The sequence below is a fragment of the Zeugodacus cucurbitae genome, chromosome 6 (genome assembly GCF_028554725.1).
Source record: "Zeugodacus cucurbitae isolate PBARC_wt_2022May chromosome 6, idZeuCucr1.2, whole genome shotgun sequence".
Classification (NCBI taxonomy): Eukaryota; Metazoa; Arthropoda; class Insecta; order Diptera; family Tephritidae; genus Zeugodacus; species Zeugodacus cucurbitae.
In genome coordinates this window covers 35,187,382-35,194,056 of record NC_071671.1, presented here as the reverse complement: position 1 = coordinate 35,194,056, position 6,675 = coordinate 35,187,382, and positions in this window count along the sequence as shown.

Sequence of the window (6,675 nt, the reverse complement as noted above, 5' to 3'; positions counted from 1 at the left end):
CCTTCCTAATTTCTGGCGCCAACTGGAAACATCAAGTGAAGCCAGGCCACTTTCCACTTGGTCTTTCCAACGGAGTGGAGGCCGTCCTCTTCCGCGGTTTCCTCTAGCGGGTAATGCATCGAACACTTTCAGAGCTGGAGTGTTTTCATCCATTCGTGCAACATGATCTAGCCAGCGTAGCCGCTATCTTTTTATTCGCTGAACTAAGTCGACTCATCGTTCCATCGTCTGCCGTTGCAAATGTTCAGAGGACCATAAATCTTACGCAAAACCTTTCTCTCAAAACCCCAAGAGTGGTCTCATCGGATGTTGTCATCGTCCGAGCTTCTGCGCCATACATCAAGACGGGAGTAATGAGCGACTCGTAGAGTTTGAGACGAAACTATCTACGACTTCCAAATTATGACTGTCAACTCCGCTGACTGTTTGTTTGATGACAGGAGATATATCGTTTTGTCCTCATTTACCACCAGACCCATACGTTTCGCTCCCTTATCCAGTCTGGGAAAAGCAGAACTAACTTTGCTAGTATTGTTTCCAATGATACCAATATCATCGGCGTACGCCAGCACCTGTGCACTCTTATAGAAGATTGTACCTTCTCTATTTAGCTCTGCAGCTCGTATTATTTTTCCAACAGTAAATTGAAGAAGTCGCACGATAGTGAGTCACCCTGTCTGAAGCCTCGTTTGGTATCGAACGGCCTTCCCGATCCTGACGGAGCTTTTGGTGTTGCTCAACGTCAGCTTACACAGCCGTATTAGTTTTGCGGGGATACCAAATTCAGACATCGTGGCATAAAGGCAGCTCCTTGTATGCAATAGCTCGACCGGTAATCCAGGTTTGTTGTTCTTCAAGCGGGTAATTGCAATGAGTTTGAGATGCCGTTCCACAGCTCCCTTATATGGAGATGCTGATGAGTGCTCTCAGAGAGCAGGAATGCAAGTCGAGTAGAAAATTTCTTGGCTGTCTGTTGCGATTGCAGCTTTTTGACGTCCAACTTTCCATGTTGTTTGTTGGTGTGCGTTCTTTGCTGCACAGAGGCGAGTGTGTAACTTCGCTGCTACCAGAAAATGGTCCTAGTCAATATGTGGTCTTCGGAACGTACGCAAGTCTAAAACACAAGAGACGTGTCTTCGGCCTTTCACAACATGATCGATTTGATTGCGCGTGTTTCGATAAGGGGACAGCCACGTTACTTGATGATTTTTCTTGTGCTGGAATCTACTACTACAGACAACCATATTCCGGGCCTCAGCGAAGTCGATCAGCCTCAAGCCGTTTGACCATGTTTCGTCATGGAGGATGAATTTTCCGACTGTTGTGCCAAATCAACGATATGTTGAAGAACTTCGCCTTGATGCGTATTGTGGCTAGACGTTCCTCCAGCGGGATGAATGCCAGGATTCGGCGACAGAGTCTCTCTCCCACCACAAATCCACCAACAAATTTGCGCTCCTTTATATGGCCGCTGTAGTAAATGTCACAAGGACCTACCTTCTTCCGTCCTTGTCCCGTCTATCGCTCTTCTTGGCACCTTCCCAATTAAGGGTCCGGACATTCCAGGTGCATGCCCTCAAATCGTGATCTTTAAAACGTGTGCAGGGGTCGTCATCAAAAGTGGAGTTTCTCATCCGAGGCTCTGTTTGGTCTTTCATTGGGGAGGTTTTTTATGTGGTGGGTCCCAAACCCTACGCACAACCGCAGATTTTTGTTGAAAATTTCTTAACGAAGCCCAACCACTGTGCACTGATTTAAAACATTATTAATTAACGATTTATTTATTATACCCTGGGATGGAGCTTTCGCTCTTCTCGCATGAATGTTTGTAGATTATAAAAAAAAGTTAAAGCCCTATCGGACAACATTTTCGTCGCGTATTTATTTCTTGTCGTACCGCTTATGCATATATATATTTTATAAATAAAATATAGAGAACACTAATTTCATGTCAATATACCTCTACTCCTTGATGTGTATAAAGAGTACATGAGTCCTGTAGAGCAAAAATCTAAAGATTGTTCTGCATCCATAACTTCATATGACACCTCGTCCAATACGTCACGCATTGTTATAAGATTGGGTTATCTGCAATATCTACGCAATTTTTTTTCTCAATTATGAATTTTTATGAAAATTATAAACAGCTGTCTGATAGTTTGCTTACATTTGTACGCAATTTGAATTATTAATTGCACCAGATTCTGAATTGCCCTATTGTATTTTATTAAATAACTAGCAGGCCGCTCCGGCTTCGCACGGGTTTAAACAAACATTTCAAAAGTTATACGTTTTTAAACATTCTCCTATACATATGTACGTACTTTGCCGTTTCTTGAGTGGGTTCATATTAAAAAAGTATAATGAGGAAAATTCGAACATGAAACTATATTTTATTTGCAATGGGCTAAAACTTGATTCCGTTGTCTTTCTCTCTGATTATGAAGGCGTTGGGAACGCTCAGAGTTCGACGCCGTAGTGCGAGTTTGTATATTTCTAATATTATGTTCTTCAAGCCGCTGCACACGTTTTTGTTTTTTTTTTCTTGTGTATTTCTACAAATCATCTTCCCTAAATCTTTGTGTATCTGCATTAGATCCACTAACCGGGCAAGTTGCCTATCGTTACTAACAACTTTAATTTTAAAATTAAAACTCGCATACTGTATGTTTTAGATATTTAATATTTAAATACAAATAACTTACTTTTTATCCATTCATATGACGGTTTTTAAACGTATATAAGTATATAAACGCAATTTTTAAACGACTGAAAAATACTTGTCGACAAATGAGCGATTGAAATTCATTCACAATCGATGGTTGTCGAACTATTTAATTATATTTACAGAGAAACCGTCGTTAAGAAAACTGCTTCCATTTATCGTCAAAATGGATTCATTCAGGCATGTGCTGGAAATCGTGCAATTTCATTTTCATACCGAAATTTCAAATCTTCTTCTTCTTCTTGACTGGCATAGACACCGCTTACGCCGAGTCCACAACAGCGCGCCCACATCTCTCCTTTTGGCAGTTTGGCGCCAATTGGTAACACCAAGTGTAGCCAGGTCCTTCTCCACCTGGTCCTTGCACGTTGACGGTGGGCTTCAATCTTTCACGCAAAAAGCTCGACAGGACCTTATATGCGATATTGAGAAGATTTATACCACGATAGTTAGCGCAGCTGATGCATGCACCTTAACAGTTCTTCGCCGCCGTATTTGAATAGCTCGACCGGTAATCCATGGGCTCCACCGCTTTGTTGTTCTTCAAGCGGGCAATTGCTATTCGAACTTTCACTGTCATTCAGCAGGTCGGTGAAGTTTTCCCTTCAGAACCCCAGTATGCTCTGGTCATCCGTTACCAGATTAACTCCTCGGTCCCTACATGATAATGCTCCGGACTTGAAACCTTCTGTAAATCACCTCATCTTTTCATAAAATTTTAGAGCATTACCCATGTCGGCCAGCTTTTCTTTCTTTTTTTCTTTTACGTCAGCAAATGCGTCTCGCTTCCCTCTTCAGCTCTCTATATCTATCCCACCCTGAACGAGTTGTGGTTGATCGCAACGTTATGAGGTAGGCAGTCCGTTTTCTCTTCACTGCGGAATGACAATTCTCATCGTATCAACTGGTTTTTTGGCGTTGCAGCGTTGTTTCGGCTGCAGCGATATGCAATGTGTTTGAGATGCCGTTCCACAGCTCCCTTATTTCGAGATGCTGATGAGTGCTCTCAGAGAGTAGAAGTGCACCTCGAGTAGAAAATTTATTGAATGTCTGTTGCGATTGCAGCTTTTCGACGTCGAACCTTCCTTGTGTTTGTTGGCGGGCGTTCTTTGCTGCACAGAGGCGAGTGTGTATCTTCGCTGCTACCAGAGAATGGTCCGAATCAATATGTGGTCCTCGGAGCGTACGCACGTCTAAAACACAGGAGACATGTCTTCCGTCTATCTCTACGTGATCGATTTGATTGCGCGTGTTTCCATCAGGGGACTGCCACGTAGCTTGATGAATTTTCTTGTGCTGGAATCTAGTACTACAGACAACCATATTTCTAGCCAGCGAAGTCAATCATCCTAAGGCCGTTTGGCGATGTTTCGTCATAAAGGCTGAATTTTGCCAAAGACTGTTGTGCCAAAGACACCTTATTTACCCACCCTAGCTTTAAAATCGTCAAGTGGCGGGGGCAGCGCTCATAGGTGCGTTCTAGGCGCTCATATTTGATCACTCGTCCTTCTCTTCCGTTGGGGCGTGGGCGTAAATCAGCGATATGTTGAAGAACTTCGCTTTGATGCGGATTGTGGATAGACGTTCATCCACCGGGGTGAATGCCAGGACTCGGCTACGGAGTCGCTCTCCCACCACAAATCAACACCAATTTTACGCTCCGCTGTAGTAGATGTCACAAGGACCAACCTTCTTCCATCCTTGTTCCGTCCATCGCACTTTGGATGGCGGGGAAGTCAGCCTTTAGTTGTATAAGGACATCAACCAGCTGGGTAGAGGCACCTTCCCAATTAAGGGTCCGGACATTCTCAAATCGTGGTCCTTAAAACATTTGCAGGGGTCGTCAATGCGGTTTCTCTTCTTTGTTTGGTCTTTCATTGGCGATTTTTTTTTTATGTGGTGGGTCCCAAACCCCACGCACAACTCCAGAAGCGGACTTCGCTGTATGACGTATGCCAAACGTTAACTGAATCTGAATGTTTCTGAATTCATTTCGTTCTAGAGGATAAATAAAGAAGCCTTTGAAAATATTATTATAGATGAAAGGCTCCTAATGAAGCTTAAAAATAAGACGATTTAGATTTCTGGTACAGTAATCCCCGCTTATGTGCCTTTCTTTACATGCAAGACTTTTGAGACACTTAAGCGGGAAAGGCACTTAAATGAATCCCACTTAAGTGCCTCGAGGTACTTACCAAGCTTTTTTCAAATATTTCGTTCTAATATATTTTTTCTTAGAACGAAAGTTACATTTATTTCTTATAAAGAACAAAAATTCTTACTAATAATAATAACTATAAAAAAACATTAAAGAACAAGTAAGGAAAGGCTAAGTTTCGATGTAACCGAACATTTGATACTCTTGCAATTGTAAGACTCTTTGTTTTAAAGAAAAATAGAGAAGATAATATTTTTGACAAGGAATTCTGAATTTTATTTCTTACATTAATATCATTCGCGAAATACAGTTGAAGTGAACGTAAGTGCAATTTTCGGTGCCGTGAAAAAGTCTCAATTACATTATTAAACTGAATGCGAAAGCGCATTTTTTGTGCATTAAAGAAAAACACAGAGTCCTGGCGCAAATTGAATATATCTTCACTTCTGAAGTTTGCGAAATCTGATAAAAAGAAAACAAAATTATTTAAACGTTTTGTTAGTAAACCGAATAATTATAAAAACAATTTAATAAAAAAAAACAATACGTTATTATAAATAGAGACAGCCGTACTAAACACGTGCGTAAGCAAATAATTATATGTACAGTCAGCTGTCCTCTTCTTACAATTACCAGCTGTAATCAAAGCTGCCATACAGGTTCAATATATACATAATAAAAAGTGTTATTCTCAACTGCATTTCCGACCAAACAACGTGTTGCTAACACCCAGTAGGGAAACCGCTAAAAAACGGATGAAGATCGACCACCACCAATTATAATAAACGATACTAAAGATTTCAATAAAATACATTCGGTATTACCGCTCTAACAAAAACAAAAATTTAATAAAAAATTGATGCTACTAACTATCGAACAACAACAAAATTTTTGTCAAACGAAAATATACCTTGGTTTAGCTACGAAAGTAAACATATCAGGCCAGTAAAGGGAATGATAAAAAATTTACACCACTCATGGGATACTCAATCCATCTTGAATGACCTTAAAGATCAAGGCTTTAATGTGTTAAATGCAATTAACAAACTTAAGTGGAAGACTAAAGAACCGCTAGATATGTTTTACAACTGAATGCACCAAAGCCGAAAAAGAGCCTGCCTATTGTTGCAACTGCGGCGATTCTCATCCTGAAAGCTACCATGATTGTGTCGTTGCAAAAGAACTGCAAAAAATTAGAGACAAAATGAATTGTAATACAGTTGAGGAGAATGTCAATCCTCAGGCGAAAACCCCATTGAGGACAAAGGAAGGAAGGAAGTAAAACCCCTCCCATCAATTTCTAAACTTACATTTGCGCAAATGGCTAAGCAAGGTCAGATAAATACAGTTCAAACAAGTAGGTTAGGTTAGGTTAAGTGGCTGTCAACTGACGCAACTAGGCCTTTGGGAGGCTTATTGTGATACCACTGGGACTGAGATCCCTCACACTATCGAGTCATCATTGAACCACCCTGTGGTCCTGACAAAGTGAAAAAGTTCACAAAATTTGACATGAGCAACTTCACCCACATCCTCGAGAAAACCGCGTCCAATGGTTGCGATTCTTTTTCTGTACAGAGCCTTGCATCCACAAAGAAGGTGTATAATCGTTTCTTCCTCTTCTTCTTCTTGGCAGCTCCTGCAGTAATCATTGAAAGAAAGCCCCAGTCTGCTGGCGTGTCTCCCAATCAGACAGTGTCCCGTTAACACCCCTACAAGGGTTCTTGTATCATTCCTCTTAAATTTCAATAAGCGACAAGTACGGCTCTTATTCCACTCTGACCACGTTTGT